The sequence below is a fragment of the Scyliorhinus canicula genome, chromosome 6, assembly GCF_902713615.1.
Source record: "Scyliorhinus canicula chromosome 6, sScyCan1.1, whole genome shotgun sequence".
Classification (NCBI taxonomy): Eukaryota; Metazoa; Chordata; class Chondrichthyes; order Carcharhiniformes; family Scyliorhinidae; genus Scyliorhinus; species Scyliorhinus canicula.
In genome coordinates, this window is record NC_052151.1 from 163662934 (window position 1) to 163682412 (window position 19479).

Below are 19479 nucleotides of genomic sequence, written 5' to 3' on the forward strand. Positions count from 1 at the left end.
TTTTCAACCCGAAATAAAATGCTTAACTCCCTGTCCTTACTCTTTGTCTAAGCTTATCTTGTCCATGAGACCCGATTCAAACTCTAATTTCTACAAAACTGCTGTTCCCCCATATTCTCTTCTTGAACCTCATGTACGCAGACATTGTAAGTGGTTCCTCTTCGATATTACCCTCCTCGATTTGGAAAAGGGTGTGTTGCAAATGTCAAAATGGTCACCAAACTGTCACCAAATCCTCAACCATCAGCAAAGTGGGGTTATCATTAATCGGAAACCTAACTTGATAGCCATATAAATGCTGTGCCTACAAGAGTAGGTCAGAGTAGCTCTCCTCCTGACTCCCCGAAGCCTATCCAACATCGACAAGCCACAAGTCAGGAGGGTGGTGAAATACTTGCCTGAATGAGTGCAGCTCCAACAACACTTAAGCCCTACATTACCCAGGACAGAATAATCAGGTTGATTGGCACCTTATGCACTACCTTAAATATTCATGTCTTCAACACTGGCACACAGTGGAAACATTGTGTATCATATACAAGTTGCATAGCAGCAACTCAGCAAGGCTCCATTGACAGAACTTTCGAAACCTATGAACTCTAGAACAAGAGCAGCAAACATCTCTGTTGGGGTTTGCATCTCTTCAACCTCATGCAGATTATTGCTGGTAGGTTAGAGTTCCTGTGCAAACTGATGCTGTATCTCAGCTTTCCTCTGAATCTGTCTTTCCAGACTAGTTTTCGCTTCTGCGTAACCATCACTGATGCCCCCTGCTGATTATATTCCCATGCCAGAGACTTCTTTGTCTTCCTTTCTCCATTTACGCTGTCAAGGAGTTCTAGTATTCATTTACATACACATCAGCCATCTCCATTGAGCTTGCATGGGTGTTGTTTAATGGGAACATAATTTCCAATAGCTCGGTCTTCCTTAATTACTTTTATGTGGCCCACATTATTCCCCCCACTCAGCTCTCTGTGACTATGATGACTCTTTCAGGTCATTTTGGTGTTCCTCCAGTAGGTAACTCAATAATATCTCCCCATATTTGAATGTTTCCTCATTGTCAAATTTAATTTGGGGAATGTCAAATTCAGAATTGTCTGGATTTAACCTCTTCTCCCTGAGTTACCTTCTTCTTTCCTTATCCGTCAAAATAACATTGGCATTTGAAACTGACACACTCTGTGAGTTCTCCTTCTGTCTGGCATTCTTATCAAATGATTTGCCTCACTTAGTTTTCTTTTGACCTGATAAAGCCCACTAAATCTTGCTTTTAATGGTTCCTCGGATGTGGGAATGGGTATTAAAGGTGCTAGTTTGATTACTGCCCGAGGGTTCCCTATTACTTGACATGTACAGCAAAAATTCAACTACATCCTATGCAGTCCAGGCCAGTACCAGCCTCCCCGAACAGGCGCCGGAATGTGGCGACTAGGGGCTTTTCACAGTAACTTCATTTGAAGCCTACTCGTGACAATAAGCGATTTTCATTTCAATAAAAATATCTTTGTATTTTTGCGTGAGTCTTCCTTGCCCCTAAATGCCCCCTGCTGGAACCTAATGCGCTACCCGCAAAACCTCCTTTCTATAACTCACTGGTAATACCACATGATGAACTTCTGCCCATTTTTCATCTGCTTGAATATGAGAAGATCTCCATTTTCTCATGAATACATTATTTCTAATGTAATAACATTCTGGTATACATTCAGATTCCATTTCAATATATGCTTTCTGGTACAACTTCTTTAGTTCTGAATCTTTTTGTTATAATTCAACAGACTTGTTGAACTACAGACATCCACTTCCCTCACCACGGGCGAATGTTCTTTACTAACCATGTGATCAAATATGGTTCCTTATAATTCAATCTCAGCCTTCTTATTGGCACTCCTCAAGTTTCCTTCCTCCTGTCTCAACCTGTGGCTTTGTGATCAGGTTCCCACACAATCAGGAAACACTCCCGGATATACTTCTTCCAACATCTCTGTTGTTTGACTTTCCACTGGCCAAACTACATATCTCTCACCATTTGAGCATAACCTGTTTCTGTATCCCATGAGATCTTAACCTCCTTATCTACTCCATCTCGCACACATGAGTAAACTTTACCCTCACAGACAAAATCCTTCAAAACGTCTGGTATCTGTGTACCCTGAACCTCTGAACTCTGTGGCACCCCTTCCACTGGGGCAGTGGTTTGTTCTGCCACTTCAAACCCCACTGGCTTACCCTGTTTTACTGAGTCTGTCTTCCCAGCCCTTTTCGTAAGCCACCAGCACTGCAACTTCACATGTTCAGCTTTATTACAATGAAAACATATCTCTCTGTCACTATCATGTGTTTCTTTTTTTATTCTGAGGCACGCTCTCCTTAACATCACCAATTACATCGCCTCTGCATGGACCTCCTGTGAGCTTCTCATACCCCCAGTTTCTTTCCTTCGCAGATTGAAAGTGATGACGGACCTAAACATTGCTTTATGAACCAACAAGATTGTCAGCCCTTTTGGCGACCTGTCTAGCCGTTTTAATTTCCTGCTCTTTCATATGAGTTCTAACTACTGCAGAAAGTGAATTTTTAAATTTCTCCAAAATAATTATTTCCGTACTATACTTTTGACTCGGAAGTATTTTGTCTTCCTCTAAACCTTACACAGCTCCTGCCTTTAACGTCAACCTTTTAAGTTGTTGCTGTCCTTGCAGTGCCAGTTTTGAAATTCAAATTCTCCCTCTCTTTCCTTTGCTTCTGTCTCTCCCTCTCCCTCTCCCCCTCACTCTCACTCTCTCTTTGTCTCTCTCTTCCTTGGCTAATCTTCCTTCACCTTTCCATTTCCCTTTGAAAAACCCTCTCTTTTCTTTGGCTTCACTCGCCATCTCCATTTCCCTCTGTTTTTGCTGCATTTCCAATTCTTTAATTTTTAATTGGATTCAAACTAATCCTAATGGATTAGACTCAGTTATTGGTAAGTTTAAATATTGAGCTACGGTTTGTATTATCTCTTGGCTTCTTTGCCCCTTTTGGCAGGTCTAACTGCAGTTCCAGTGCCAAACTCAACAGCTTTGCTTTAGATACCCTTTTATTGCAGTGTTAATGTAAGCCTACTTGTGACAATAACGATTATTATTTATTTAATTAATTAATTCCTCCCACGTGATTTCCTCCACCCCCAGAAAATCTTTTAAAACTGTAAGGGCCATTTCCAGTCACTCCCTATTCAATAATTCAAACCCGGAAAGAAAAAGATGGATCCACACACACTCACTGTCTTTAAGTTCGGTAACCCCAAGACAAACCAGGGATTATACATACGAATCCTGGCCACGAGTCCCCAATTTGTTACGGAAGGCTGTCACTCTGAATCCTGCTGAAATGTGTAAATTAGTGTCTTTCTAAGCTGAGCTACATGATTAAATTGTTATCTGATAGTCCCTGTTTGGTGCTCATGGATTCTACATGATTATTATTATAAAGGCTTCCAGGTATGTATTAACACATGCAATCAAAGTGTTTTTGAAAACTCACCACTATTCTTAGAATTCCCCTATACCAAAAAGGGCCAATATTCTAAATGGTGAACAGGGATTCTCACTCCCTGATGCAGGCTTCGGTGGGTGCTATTCAGGTCAAATTATATTTTCAAGTTATCCCCCAGTATAACCCATACCTTCACTGAAGATTTTATCTACTTACCACTTAGTAGCATCGATGTCCTGGGTCCTGCATTGCTAAGTAAGTAACGTAGACTTTCAGGAATAAACCACTTTTTCAGGTTAAGTTAAGTTATTTTATTATTATAATTTTTTTTAAAAAAAAGCTGCAAACACTTTTACAGAAAGGTAAAAAGATCTTGCTTCTGGATCCTTCCTGTTGGTTGAAGGGACCTTCAGGCCCACCTTGACACTCGATCTTCTTTAAATTCTGGTCATTTTGGGATGTATTCGCTGGTTAGCTCTGTTGCTGTGTCTTGTTGATCCATGTACTGAGCTATAAGAGCTAACTCTGCTAGCTATCTCTAAGCTGACTCTGACTCCTGTTTAAATTCTAGTCTTCCTTAGATGTATAACTGCTTAAACTCGGCTGCTTGCCTTGTCTTTCCCATGACCGAGCTCTCTCTCTCTCTCTCTCTCTCTCTGAGTTCTCCTCCCCTTCTCTCTTTCTGTTTCTTTTTTTTTTGTTGCTGCTCCCTGGGTTTATATTCTATTTTTAAGAGTTATTAAGTTTTAACGACTTTATTGTAAATGAGCTTGTTTCACTTTGATTGTTAAAAAGTATCTTTGATGTAAACATTTGAATATAACTAATTATTCATTTTGGGCATAATGCCACCTCTCAGATCTGATTACATTGTCCTTTGTGATGTTCAAAGTTCCTTTGGTTTCAATAGGTGTTACTTTTAATTCTGTGATTTCGAATCGTTTAATTTCCCAATTGTCCCCAGCTCATAACTTTGCCTTTGATTTTGACTTTAAATTATGTCTCTCGTAGACAGGTTGTCTCCAATTTTCTTTTAATTGACTTGATGTTTGTAGTATTTTACACTTTAGAATTGACACCAAATTCGACTGAGCATCTTCCATCCTTTCCAGCTTTTTACTAAGAGTTTATTTCAATTAAGGTGTGAGATTTTGCTTTTAGCTGTATGCTAAAATTTAACTTGGTTATGACTTGAAAGACCCGCCTGTTTTAAACATTCGTCAATTGAAACTCTCATCCATGCCTTTCCAGATACTTCCTGAGATAGTTACTTTCAATGAAGGTGTGAGCCATTGTTTTAGCTTACCACATGAAACCTGTGTGTTTGATAAGCCTGCTTGTGAGAAAGAATCTGCATTTTATAATCCTGCTCTTTGCAGCTGCTATTAACCTTTTGTGGGATCTTTCCCTGTATCCTCTCAGACCAGATATTGCCAGACTTCCATGTTTCAAATGACACATTTTTCTGTATTTTCAAGAACAAAAGACTTAATAGCTGTTAATGCTGAAACAGCTGCATATTCTCACCAAATTGGAAAGATCTTGGCATTCAAGAATTGGTAAGTCGTTACCTACCTTTCCAAGAATTTAAGTGTTTTTCTACATTTCTCATTTCCCATCAATCCAATGGCTCACATTTTCTTGAAAAATTATCCAGTCTAATGCACCCATGTGTTTATTCTACAAAACATTCCAGGAGTTGTAAATCTTCACAGGTTGCTGGACGATTTTCACTGCTCCAGTGTTAGCCTTGTGAAAATGGAAGCTTGTTTCAAGAAATTGCTACATTGTGCAGTAATTATGAATTTGGATAATTGCCCCATTTTAGGTCTAATACTCAATAGCGTAAGGACTTTTTAAATCAAGAGGTATATGGTCCTACGATGCCACTTAAGCTCTTCCCCCTAACCACTGCCTTGAGTGCCTCCCAGAATGTGGCGGCCCTGACCTCCCCTGTATCAATGAGCTCACATCCCCCGAATGGCAGCCCTCACCCACTTGCACGCCACGATCCTCAAATTTTGCCTTCTTGAGTGATTGTCCAGATCCTCCATCTTCTTCAGCCTCTTCTGGGTCTCCCACATCACCACCAAGGCCACTGCTCCTTGTGCTCCCCAACTGCCTCCTCCACTTTCGGGATCGCCTGGCCCTGGGACTCTAGCCTCTGCTCCATTCTCTCGATCCCTACTTTGATCGGCTCCACCACTTTGGGCCAGGTCTTCCAGGGCCTCCTTCTTCTGCTGGCTGAACTTAGCGTTCAAAAACTCCACTAGCTTCTCCACTGACTACTGGGCAAGCAGAACAGCCCCCTTGCCTTCCGCCATCTTAACTTGTGGCGCACCACAAAGACGTTTCTTCTCGCCCCACCCCTAGTTCGTGGATCCATCCACCAGCCACACCAGAGGAGTTGCACCTTCTCCAGGTACTCCTGCACCTCTTTCCATCAAAAAATACCGCCCTTCGGATGGGGAAAAGACCAAAAAATACCGCCTTGAGCGGGAGCCACCAAATGTGCGACTGCTCATTCCGTGGCCACCACCGGAAGTCAGCAAAGAATGACTTAAAGACTAATAAGGAAGGAGAAATTAGAGTACGAGAGAAAGCTAGTTATAAAGATAAAAACAGACAGCAAACAGATCTACAGGTTTTTGAAAATGGAAAAGGGTAAGTAAAGCGAACATTGGTCCTATAGAGCATGCAAATGGGGAATTAATGGGAAATAAGGAAAAGGCACATGAATTAAACAGTTATTTTTCATCTGTTTTCACTGTAGAGGATCAAAATAGTATCCCAGAAATAATTGTGAATCAGGAGGTGAAAGGGAGGGAGAAACGTGAAACAATTACAATCACCAGGGAAAGGTACTGATAAAATTATTATAACTAAAAGCTGACAAGTTCCTTGCTTCAAATGGACTTGGTCCTCAGACCTTAAAAGAAGTGGTTACTGAGATAGTGGTCGCGATATACCAGCCACCCTGCCCCCAAAAAGCAACATGCTGAGACGCAACATGGCCGTTAGAAGCTAGGAGACCCAGCTCCCGGCATCTACCCTGCTCTCAACGCCTCACGAGATCAAACGCAGATGTTGTGATGTAAATCCTGCCCGTTGTGGGTGGATCACCTTTTGCTAAATCTGCATAATAGAGCGAGACAGCTAGTCTCACTGAAATATACAATTTCCCGAGACACCCTTCGCCTCAGAGACCTTGGCGACCACTGTTCAGTACTGGTCTCCGCAAATGGGGATCAGACAGAACGGCAGTCTTGGGGGTCTCCCAGGGGATTGGAGGTCCCCAGGTGCATGCCCTTTGGGCAGAGTGGCACCTGGGCACACTGGCGGTGCCAGCCTGACATCCGAGAACCCCTTCATAGTGGGTAGAGGCTTAGAGGGGATCTGGGCTCCAGAGATTGAGACATCACTTTTAGATGACGTCCCGATCTCTCGCTACACTGAGGTGTTCTGGTGAGTCCCTCAATGCATAAAACAAGGATATGTGTGGCCTTGGCTGCGTGCTCCCCACTGAGGCTCCCTATCTAACCCGAGTGCTGTTCGATGGCGTTCTGTTTCTTGATGCTGCGAGCGCCAGGAAACACGTAGTTGAACACTCTCGGTCTGGGACTCTGTTCCTGTTTAGTTAAATTGTTCCCAGTATTTTCATTGATCTTAATTTTCCAACATGCCTTAGATTCTGGAAAGGTCCCAATAGTTTGGAGGATTGCGAATATACTCCTCTATTCAAGAAAGGAGGGAGACGGAAAGCAGGAAACTTCAGGCCAGTTAGCTGAACACCTGTCATAGGGAAAATTTAGGAATTGTTTATTTTAAAGAACATTGTATTCCAAACATTCTCATAAAAACATCCACATAGCACCAACAGAACATAGTACACACAGTTTGTTCAATTTTCCCGCTTTTCCCCAGCATCAGTTTTAGCCCCACAGACTCTAGAACCCATGTCCCAAAAGCTGGCAAATTTTGTACATCCCCAAACATGTGAGAATGGTTCGTAGACCCCCTCCCGCACCTTTCGCACACATCCACCACTGCCGGGAAGAACCCATTCATCCGGGTTCGAGTCATACCGCCTCTGTGCACCTTGAACTGTATAACGCTCCTCCTTGCGCAGGAGGAATGTTGAGTTGACCTGGCGCATTACGTCACTCCAAACTCTCCATCCCATCTTCATCCCTAACTCCTCCTCCCGCTTCCACTGGATCTCTTTCTCCCGCAACTGCCCATATATATGGCCAATCCTTCCATTTTTCCCCTCCTCCCCCATATTCGATAACAACAACTCCTCCAGCAGTGTATACACCGGCACTTGGGGAAACAAGGACAGCTTCTTCCTTGCAAAATCCCCCACCTGCCAATACCTAAATTCACCCCACCCTTGGTAACTCAAACCTCGACCACAACTCCTCAAACCCGCAAATGTACCTTCCACAAACAGGTCCCTAACCCACACCAACACTTCCTCCTGCCACTTTCTATACGTTCCATCCATCCCCCCGGCACAAATCTATGATTCCTTTAAACCATAGACATGAGCCTTAGCTTAAAGTGCCTCCTCAGCTGATTCAAAATCCTAATTGATGACTCCATCACCGGGCTACTTATATACTTCCCCGGGGAGAACAACAATGGGGCCATCACCGGGGCCCTCAGACTCATCCCCTTGCACGAGTCCTCCTCTAACTGGACCCAATCCGACTCCCTATCCCTCCCCTATTGTCGCATCTTTGGACTCTGGAATGGTTCCTAGAGGGTAGCTATTCAAAAAGGGAGATAGAGAGAAAGGAGGATACTATAGACCAGAGAGCCTCACGTCAGTAGTAGGGAAGTTGCTAGAGTCCATTATCAAGGATTTCTCTGGGTGAAGAAACTTCTCTTCACCTCAATCCTAAAAGGTTTACCCCATTTCCTAAAACTACGACCTCTAGTTCTGGACTCCTCAACCACCAGGAACAGTCTTTCTAAATCTACCCTGTCTAATCCTGTAAGAATTTTGGAAGTTTCTATGAGTTTCCCTCTCACTCTAAACTCCAATGAATATAACCTAACCGACTTAGTCTCCGCAGGGAACAGCGTCTTAAACCTTTGCTGCACTCACTCTATAGAAAGAACATCCTTCCTCAGATAAGGTTACCAAAATTGCACACAGTATTTCAGATGTGGCCTCACCAATGCCCTATACAATTGCAGTAAAACATCTCTATTTCTATACTCAAATCCTCTCGCTATGAAGGCCAACATACCATTTGCCTTGTTTTCTGCCTGCTGTACCTGTGCGTTTGCTTTCAGTGACTTATGCACAAGGACACCAAGGTTTTGCTGAGTATCCACCTCTCTCAATTTACACCCATTCAAATAATAATCTGCCTTCCTATTTTTGCTACCGAAGAGGATGACCTCATGTTTATTCAAATTATACTGCATCTGCCATTAATTTGCCCACTCACTCAACTTGTTCAAATCACACTGAAGGATCTTTGCATCCTCCTCACATTTCACCCTCCCACACAACTTGGTGTCATCTGCAAAGTTGGAGATATTACATTTTATTCCTGCATCAAAATCATTAATATATATTGTGAATAGTTGGGGTCCCAGCAACGATCCCTGTGATACCCGACTAGTCACTGTCTGCCATTGGGAAAAATATCCATTTATTCCTACTTTTTGTTTCCTGTCTGCCAACCAGTTTTCTATCCATCTCAATACACTACCACTAATCCTATGCGCTTTAAGTTTACACGCTAATTTCTTACATCGAAAGCCTTCTGAAAGTCTAAATAAACCACATTCAAATAATTCACCTCGTCAACTCTACTAGTGACATCCTCAAAGAATTCCATGAGATTTGTCGAACATGATTTTCCTTTCATAAAGCCATCTGCCCATCTTGTCACTTATTTCTAAGTGTTCTGCTATAAATTCTTTGATAATAGATTCCAGTATTTTCCCCACTACCCAGGTAATGCTTACTGGTCTATGGTCCCCTGTTTTCTTTCTACCTCTCATTTTAAAAAGTGGGGTTACATTAGTTATCCTCCAATCTGTAACTGTTCCAGAGTCTATAGAATCTTGGAAGATGACCACCAATGCATCCACTATTTGTGGAACCACTTCTTTAAGTACTCTGGGATTTAGATTATCAGGCTCTGGGAATTTATCAGCCTTCAATCCCATCAATTTTCCCAACACCATTTCTCTACTAATATTGATTTCCTTCAGTTCCTCCCTCTCACTAAACTCTGCGTTCCCCAACATTTCTGGTATTTGATCTCTCTCGTCATTTGTGAAGACAGAACTAAAGTATGTATTTAGTTGCTCAGCCATTTCTTTGTCCCCTATTACAAATTCCCCTGGTTCTGACTGTAAGTGACTTATATTTGTCTTCACAAATCATTTTCTCTTCCTGTACCGATAGAAACTGATACAGTCAGTTTATATGTTCCCTGAAAGTTTATTTTTGTACTCTATTTCCCCTTCTTAATTAATCCCTTGGTCCTCCTTGGATTTATGGCAGCACAGTAGCACAAGTGGATAGCACTGTGGCTTCACAGTGCCAGGGTCCCAGGTTCGATTCCCCACTGGGTCACTGTGAGGAGTCTGCATGTTCTCCCCGTGTCTGCGTGGGTTTCCTCCAGGTGCTCCGGTTTCCTCCCATAGTCCAAAGACATGCGGTGGATTGGCCATGATAAATTGCCTTTAGTGACCAAAATAAAGGTTAGGAGTTATTGGGTTCCGGGGATAGGGTGGAAGTGAGGGCTGAAGTGGGTCGGTGCAGACTTGATGGGCTGAATGGCCTCCTTCTGCACTCTATGTTCTATTTTCCTTTGCTAAATTCTAAACTAGACCCAATCCTCTAATCTGTTGTTTTTTGCGGCCAATTTGTATGCTTCTTCCTTGGATTTAATACAGTAGTCCCCCGTTATACCGCGCTCCGCAATACCGCGGTTCGCGATATACAGCGGGGGGGGGGGGGGGGGGGGGGGGGGCTTATGGACCCCAAAAGTCACCATGGGATTCAGCACAAATCAGTAAAATTTATACAGTTCTAATTCTGCTAATATTAGATAAATGCAAACAACAAAAGTCAACGGAACGAATTCCAACCGGCAAAACAAGCAGCCGTGCGTCCTAGTTAGGTTCCCAGACGCCAGATATGAACTTGGTTGTTCCAAGTACCAGGGTTAGATCCTCTGCAGTTTCGATGATGAGCTGCTGTTAAAAGGGGGGAACACATTCATCCCATATCTGATTTTCTATTGGACTTGGCAGATTCGGTATGTAGTTGCCATGGCTGCCTGTCAATCACTGTCAAGTTTGCCAATCAACCAGAAGCAAGGGTAAGGATTTCATCACCTCCTAAGAAGCAGCGCTGTTGTTTAGAAATGCAAGCAGTCTGATCTTCGTTTCTATATACGATCAGCTATCTGCAGATCATAATGCGGGTAGAGTTCGGGAGCAGCAAGGCAGTTCGGGGAGGAATTAAATGTGGTGACAGAGCGTAGGAGTGGAGGGGAGGGGCCAATGCAGCAGCAGCACAAAAATGACTTCTTTTAACATTTTATGGATATCCGCGGCTCGGATGTAATGCGGGTGGCTGTCTTGGACCCCAACACCCGCGTTATAACGGGGGACTACTGTACTATCTATAATTGCCCTTGCAAGCCATTGTTTGGCCACCTTTCCCATTTTACTTTTGTGTCAGACAGGAATTAAACAATTGTTGCAATTTCTCCATGTGCTCCTTGATTGTTTGCCATTGCCTATTCACTGTCATCCCTTTAAGTAACGTTTTCCAATCAATCATAGAAAACTCACCCCTCATATTATCGTAATTTCCTTTATTAAGATTTCAGGACCTTAGTCTCAGAATCAACTACCTCACTCTCCATCTTGATGAAAAATTCTATCATATTAGGATCACTTATCCCTAAGGGGTCTCTCACTAGATTGCCAATGATTTTGTTCTCTTTACACGGGGTTGGGGGCGGGGAGTTCCAGGGGTCTTGAGAATGTTGGGGGGAACGGGTGGTGAAGGAATCCAAAATTGCGCACCCGATCTGAGAGGAGCCAGCTCGCCAGAAGGAAATTGACAAAAGTATGACCTCAGCGGGGAGAAACTACCCGAGGCACAAAAAAAAGGCAAAGTTCAGATGAATAGCGGGGTGATGCAGAGTGTTGCAGCTGCCGAGAAACACCCGGCCAAACGAGCCCAAAAGTGGACTTAGAATTAGTTCTGATGAATCTGACCCTAGTTTCTCGCTCAAACTGAATATTAAATTCTATCATGTTATGGTCACTGCTTCCTGGTGGATCTTTTACGCTGAGGTCATTTATTAAACTGTTTCGTTACCAAATCCTAGATGGCCTGTTCTCTGCTTGGCTCCATGACATATTGCTCTCAGAAACTATCCCTAATGCACTGTATGAATTTGTTGTCGTAGATGCCCTTTACAACTTGATTAACCCAATCAGTATGAAGATTAAAGTCACCCATAATTATTGCCATATTCTTTTTACATGCTCCTATTACTTGTTTATTTGTGCCCTTTCCTATATTGTGGCTACTGTTTGAAAGTCTATACATTGCTTCTACCAATGTCTTCCTTCGCTTGCTGTTTTTTATCTCCACCCAAAGGGATTCCACATCATCCAAGTCTAGATCATTTCTCACAACTGTCTTAATTTTATCTCTTATTAACCCCACCACCTTTTCCTTTCTTCCTGTCCTTCTGAAAGGTTAAATATTCGGTAATGTTAAGTTCCCAGTTTTGATTTCTTTGTAACCATGTCTCCGTAATAGCTATGAGATCATATCCATTTACCCCAGTTTGCGCGGTCAGCTTGTCTTCCTTATTCTGAATACTTCCTGCATTAAGATACAAAGCCTTTAGGTTTGCCCTTTTGCCATTTTTGATCATCCTAACTTTATTTGCACTGTGGCCTTATTTGCCTCTCACTCTTGATTGCCCTGTCTACTGTTTTTCCACTTTACTGTTCTTCCTTTTATTACTGTTCTTAATTCTCTTTCCCTTGTCATCCTGCTTAGGGTTCCCATCCATAGAAGGTTCTTTTTTCATTTAGCATTTTTTTGTTTAGCACACCATTCTGGGGAACACATTAAGTATTTTTAAATGTGTAGCTGCACATCGTATATATCGTGCATTATACGTCACTAACTTAGTTTGAAAACTCTTAATACTCGTAAAATTGTTATCATTGAGAAAGACAAGAGTGGCAACATCATGGGGACGTCATTGTCTCAAACACCTCTCCATGACATACTCCATCATGCTTTGCGTATCTGTCACTTCTTCACTGCTGGGTGCACCTCTTAATTCAATTTGTGCAATTCTGATAACACCATCATCATAAAGGCTACCCGAGATTCAAAAGTGTCCACTACCATCACCTCAGGACAATTAGACATGGATGATCAATGCTATCTTGTCAATGCCCTTCATCTTTTGCAAATAATAATTTGAAAAGTGAATATTTGACCATCTGTGTCAGCTCAGCTACTTTGGCAAGGGATAAAATAGATGGTAATATCTGGAAATAGCAAGGTTCAGTACCTTCAATAAAATGCAAAGAAAACAGCAACAACAAACTTTGGTGGCAGGAAAGAACAGAAATGTGGAGAAAATGATTTGTTGTGAATGTTGGAGCAGTCTATTTTTTAATTGTTTTTTTAGGTCTAGGTGAAGTTTGACAGGCATCAAGCTTTAAAGACTGGTATTTAGTAGTAATCTCTTTCATTTACTGCTTATGATTTCCAATCATTTTCCAGTAAGCAACATTTAATGCACTGATAACAGTTAAGCTGACACTCGATCAGAGGTTTAGTTGCTTTCCTGTTCAAATATACTGTGAGTGTGGCACTTCACATATGTTAGTTTATGCTAATGATGCAAATGAATTTTACATTTATATTTACTTTGCTGGTAGTGAAATGCAGAAGGAGACAAATTGGCCACATTTCTGAGTTGGAATTTCTTATCACATAGTTTTACAAGTTTTAATGCTTAATTTTTGGAATCGGGATAATGCTTTGGTAATGGACTGCACGTCAAAACTATCTTATTGCCTGTGAAACACTTTGCAATGTCCTGCAGGCTTGAATGGTACGATGTAAAATGTAAGTTAATTTATCCTTTACCTGGACATGTGTACAAACTGTGCAGCTAAATGATAACAACATTGGATTTGTGGGTGCTCATGCTTCAACAGGGGTACCAACAGTGCGGGAGAGGTGGTTTAGACAAGAAGAGGATATCTTTCTACTGCAAAATTGAAGTTTACTTTGGAAATTAAAGATATACAGCAAGTAGTGTCTTTTGACACTAAATTTGAGTTCTGCATTTTCAGTCTGCAGTTTCCCATCTTCATTCGTACTTTATTTTTTAAAGTTCTGGTTCATTCAATAGCTCTTCTGGTAATTTTTGTAGTTGCTGATTTTAAGAGTTCTTTTTTTGTCAAAAGGGGTTTCCGTAATACTGAAATTGCAGCTCTAATTGAGAGACAGATTACAGAAGTTAAAATTATATTAGTTCGATATCAGATAATGGCATGCTAGTTGGAGGTAAAGCTTTCCCAAGATAAAGGATGATTAGATTTAAGCCAGATCCCCATAATTACTTGCATGGTTAGGACGTTTATCCAGAATCAGAGGATCCAAGAGGAATGGATAGGGCCTCTACATACCTCTCGAAGGCTAGCAGCATCCTCCAGGAGGAAGATGACACAGCTAGTTAATTTGTGCCTGCTCACAGGAAACTTCGTTATGCGAGCTCTGAGAACTTTGCAAGCTACAGACATAACAGAGTCTAACATAAAAGCAAATTATTGCAGATTCTGGAATCTGAAACAAAAACAGAACATGCTGGATAATCTTAGCAGACCTGACAGCATCTGTGGAGAGAGAACGGAGCTAATGGGCGATGTCGCGAAAGTGAACTTCAATTGGGCAGAGAATAAAATAGAGGTCCACACCTGCCGCCGATTTGAGTGCCATGCTTCCGGTCCGTCGCTGGTAGCGATGATGAGGTTTCCTCCCCCACCCCCAGCATCGGCGACAGCATGTAAAACCGGCATTTGCATGCACTTTAATGTGATTAGCGGCTTAAACACAGTGTGCTCTGCCCTTCAGCGATGCTCTGCCCCTCGGGTGGATGTCCCACTAGTATGAATTACTGCAAGTATTTAAAAACATGGAGTGGGCGCCATGGCTACGGAGGGGGATCAGGGGGCTAACTAAACGCTGAAAAAAAGGTTGAAAACTGTCAGACTTGCTGGGAGATGGCTGCCAAGCTGAAGGCAGTAGTGGGTAGTGACGGTGCCAAGTCCATGGGCTTGGGGTGTCTCCCTCGGGATCAGGGTGACCTTGCTCAACTGCCATTGCTGCAGTCTGTCTTTTAAACACACCCTTTTGCAGCTACTTACAGGCTCCTGACTGCTTATGCTGCTGAAAGCTGCCTCTGCCCTTGAAATGCTCAGAAGGCCTCTGGTCATCTGGGAGCCCACCCAGGCCACCTCTCTGGACACCCTCATTCCCCAGCTGTATTATAAAGAGCCAAACTCAATCAGGAGTCCACCAGGTGTTGGCACTCTTCAAAAGCATGCTCCATTGCAGAGGAAGCAGGGGATCAGCGGAGCTCACCCCAACTAGAAGACACCTGCACTGGAGCCTTTGGAACCCTCCCTGATTCTCTGTCCCTCTCAGGGCAGAGGACTTACCAGTGACCCACACCCTCCAGATCACCAGCTGTCTCCTGGTGAGACTGGCAGCGTCTCTGCCACCACCTTCCAGGCAGTGCTCAGGACGGCAGGCTTGAGTTTGCTGCCCACACTTGAGAAGTGGGTGACCCTCCACTCTTCACTAGCATGGAGCTGTGCCCTCCTCGGACTCACAACCTCAGGGAGAAGATTTTGTCTGAGCCATCTTCATGACTGCAGAGTGCTCTTAAAAACAGCTGCGGCCGCCAGGCTCCTTGGTGGTAACTCTGGCCCCGGTGGTCAGAATCCGTGGCAGCAGAGTGCTGGTCCCTTTGCATGTCCTGAATTGCTCCACAAATAGCGCCCTGAATGGGACCGCAAACTGTTCAGTCTGGTGTCAAACCTTAGGGCATTATCTACCGGTTGCGTTGCTCCTGAACAGAGGTACAGCGTAACTGGTAGATGCTGGGAGATCCCTCTTCCTGGATCTATCTGGCTTGGCATACCTTGCGAGATCTAATGGGATCTCATGAGACGTTGAAATCTGAATCCCACTCGTTGTGGTGCAATCAGTATTTAGCCAATCTGCTTATTAGAGTGAGGCAACTAGTCTCACTCTAATATGCACCCGCCTGATCTATAAGACATAGGAGCAGAATTAGGCCACTCGGCCCATTGAGTCTGCTCCGCCGTTCAATCATGGCTGATATTTTTCTCATTCCCATTCTCCTGCCTTTCCCCCATCACCTCTGATCTCCTTATTGATCAAAAATCTATTTATCTCTGTCTTAAAGACTCTCAGTGATTTTGGCCTCCACAGCCTTGTGCGGCAAAGTGTTCCACAGATTCACCACCCTCTGACTGAAGAAATTCTTCCTCATCTCAGTATCGTCCCTTCAGTCTGAGGCTGTGGTCTCAGGTTCTAGTTTTTCCTACATGTGGAAACAACCTCTCCACGTCCACTCTATCCAGATCTCGCAGTATCCTGTAAGTTTCAATAAGATTCCCCCCCCCCATCCGTCTAAACTCCAACGAGTACAGACCCAGAGTCCTCAACCGTTCCTCATACGACAAGCTCTTAATTCCAGGGATCATTCTTGTGCACCTCCTCTGGACCCTTTCCAAGGCCAGCACATCGTTCCTTAGATACAGGGCCCAAAACTGCTCACAATACTCTAAATGGGGTCTGACCAGAGCCTTGTTTTGCCTCAGAGGTACATCCCTGGTGTTGTATTCTAGCCCTCTCAACATGAATGCTAACATTGCACTTGCCTTCCTAACTGCTGACTGTACCTTTACGTTATCTTTAAGAGAATCATGAACAAGGACTCCCAAGTCCCTTTGTGCTTCTGATTTCTTAAGCATCTTCCCATTTAGAAAATAGTGCTTCCATTTCTCCTTCCAAAGTGCATAACTTCACACTTTTCCACATTGTATTCCATCTGCCACTTCTTTGCCCACACTCCTAGCCTGTCCAAATCCTTCTGCAGCCCGCCTGCTTTCTCAGTACTACTGCCCCTCTACAGATCTTTGTATCGTCTGCAAACTTAGCAACAGTGCCTTCAGTTCCTTCCTCCAGATCATTAATGTACATGAATGAAAAGTTGTGGTCTCAGCACTGACCCCTGAGGCACACCACTCGTCACTGGCTGCCTTCCTGAAAGAGACCCCGTTATCCCCACACTATGCCTTCTGCCAGTCAGCCAATCCTCTATCCATGCCAGGATCCTGCCCTTAACACCATGTGCTCTTAACTTATTTAACAGTTTCCTATGTGGCACCTTGTCAAAGGCCTTCTGGAAATCTAAATAAATCACGTCCACTGGTTTTCCTTTGTCTAACTTCCTTGTTACTTTCTCAAAGAACTCTAACAGATTTGTCAGACATGACCTCTCCTTGACGAAGCCGTGCTGATTCAGTCCTATTTTATCATGCACTTCTAAGTACTCCGCAATGTCATCTTTAATAATGGACTCTAAAATCTTATCAATGACCGAAGTCAGGCTAACCGGCCTATAATTTCCCATCTTCTGCCTCCCTCCCTTCTTAAACAGGGGTGTTACATTAGTCACTTTCCAGTCCTCTGGGACTTTCCTGCCTCCAATGATTCCTGAAAGATCACCACCAATGCCTCCACAATTCTCCTCAGCTATCTCTTTTAGAACCCTGGGGTGTAGTCCATTCAGTCCAGGTGATTTATCCACCATCAGACCTTTCAGTTTCCCCAGAACCTTCTCCTTGTAATGGTCACTGCACTCGCTTCTGGTTCTCCTGGAGCTCTGGCATCCCACTGGTGTCTTCCACCGTGAAGACTGATGCAAAGTAACTATTCAGCTCGTCTGCCATTTCTTTGTTTCCTATTATTATTCCTCCAGCCACATTTTCCAGTTGTCCAATGTCTATTTATGCCTCTCTCTTACCTTTTATATTTTGAAAAAAACTCTTCCTATCTTCCTTTATATTACTAACTAGTTTGCAATCATACTTCTCCCCCCTTATTGCTGTTTTAGTTGCCCTCTGCTCACTTTTAAAAGCTTTCCAATCCTCTGGCTTCCCACTAATCCTCACCACTTTGAATGCTTTTTCTTTAGCTTTTATGCAGTCCTTGACTTCCCTCGTCAGCCATGGATGCCTTGTCCTCCCCTTAGAATGTTTCCTCCACCATGGGATGGATTTCAGTTGTGCCTCCCGAATAACCTACGAAATTTCCTGCCATTGCTGTTCCACTGTCTTCCCTGCTAGGCTCCTTTTCCAATCAACTCTGGCCAGCTCCTCCCTCATGATGTACCGAGGCCCTGGGATCTAACCACTTTGCTTCTGAGATCTCAGGCGAGCGTTGTTCAGTACCGGTCGCCACAAATGGGGAGTGATCTCACAGGGGATCGGAGGCCACCAGGTGGTTGCCCTCTGGACAGGGTGACACCCTGGAACTGCCAGCCTGGCACCCTGGCAGTGTGATCTGGGTGACAGTGCCAGCTTGCATGGACAGTGCCAAGGTGCCAGGCTGGTATTTTTCACGCTGCAGGATCAGGCCGTGCGCTGCCCTGTCCATGTGAGGTGGGGGGCCTCCGAGCAACCCCTTATCGCTGAGTCTGGGTGGGTCCATGGGGGGGGGGGGGGGGGGGGGTTAGAATGTGGCTTCAAAACAAAATGTGGCTCTGTCACCATGATAGTAGAGAATGGTGCAATTTGCATTAACCTGCCAAGCTAATTAAACATCTCAAAATGGTCTTGAAATTTGTGTCTTTGAAAGATTTATTTGGAGTGTGTTAGCCCCAAGATAGAATGCCCAGTTGAGTGAGTTCTGTGTGAATATTTTGGCATTGCTAATAAAGACAAACAAGAACGTTTGAGTAATAAAAGAAAGAACACTTTGCATTTATATTGTGCCTTTCACAACTTCAGGAATCCCAAAGCACTTCACAGCTAATGAGGTACTTTTGAACTGTAGTCACTGTTGTGATTTAGGAAGCATGGGAGCCAATTTGTGCACACCAAGCTCCCACAAACAGCAACGTGAGAATGACCAGGTGGTCTGTTTTAGTGCTGTTGGATGAGTATAACTGTTGGTCAGAACATCAAGGAGAACTCGCTTACTTGTCAAAATATTGGCATTTTATGGCTATCTGAGAGGACAGATCAGGCCTTGGTCTAATATCTCATCTGAAACATAGGAACACCATTTTTAATTTTGAAGCGACAAATGACTTAGGTGTGGCTGCTTATATATCCTTCTAGATATCCTGGAAGTTCTTCAATCTTTATATCACAGCAGAAGTTATACACAAGATTGTGTTGCAGATTTATTCATCCTATATGCATCCAATCAGTGGAATCTGCTGAAGTAACCGGCCAGTTTGTCACAGCAACAAACCACTGTTGTTTTCTCTGAGTCTGAAGAAAATAGAAGTCATTTATCGTTCTTTTTGGTGCCTTCTATCTCATGAGACGATGGTTTGTTCCTTAGAGGTAAACTCTATGTTAAACACCGCCTGGTTTGGCTCAGGGGCATCACTTTGACATGGCAGTCTCCATTTCATTTGCAGTGGATGAAGCAGGATGATTGAGATGAGGCAGGATGTGCTAGCCCCTGTTCTCTGGGCTCTTTTCTTGGCAAGTTGAGTTTTCTGTTTTTCCTCACCTTTTCCAATGCCCTTCCAATTTGATGACCTCCAGAAGATATGGCCATTGGCAACTGTCTCCCGGTTGTATCTCACTCCTTGTAATTGATGCATGGATTCCCAGCAGGTAGTGACCCAGTGTCCAAGA

General features: G+C 43.5%; 1 protein-coding gene across 1 annotated transcript in view; it reads left to right on the forward strand.

Moving 5' to 3' along the window:
• The window catches only part of dlgap2a (discs, large (Drosophila) homolog-associated protein 2a), a 1284003-nt gene that overhangs the window by 85292 nt on the left and 1179232 nt on the right, over positions 1-19479 (forward strand). The window lies entirely within an intron of this gene.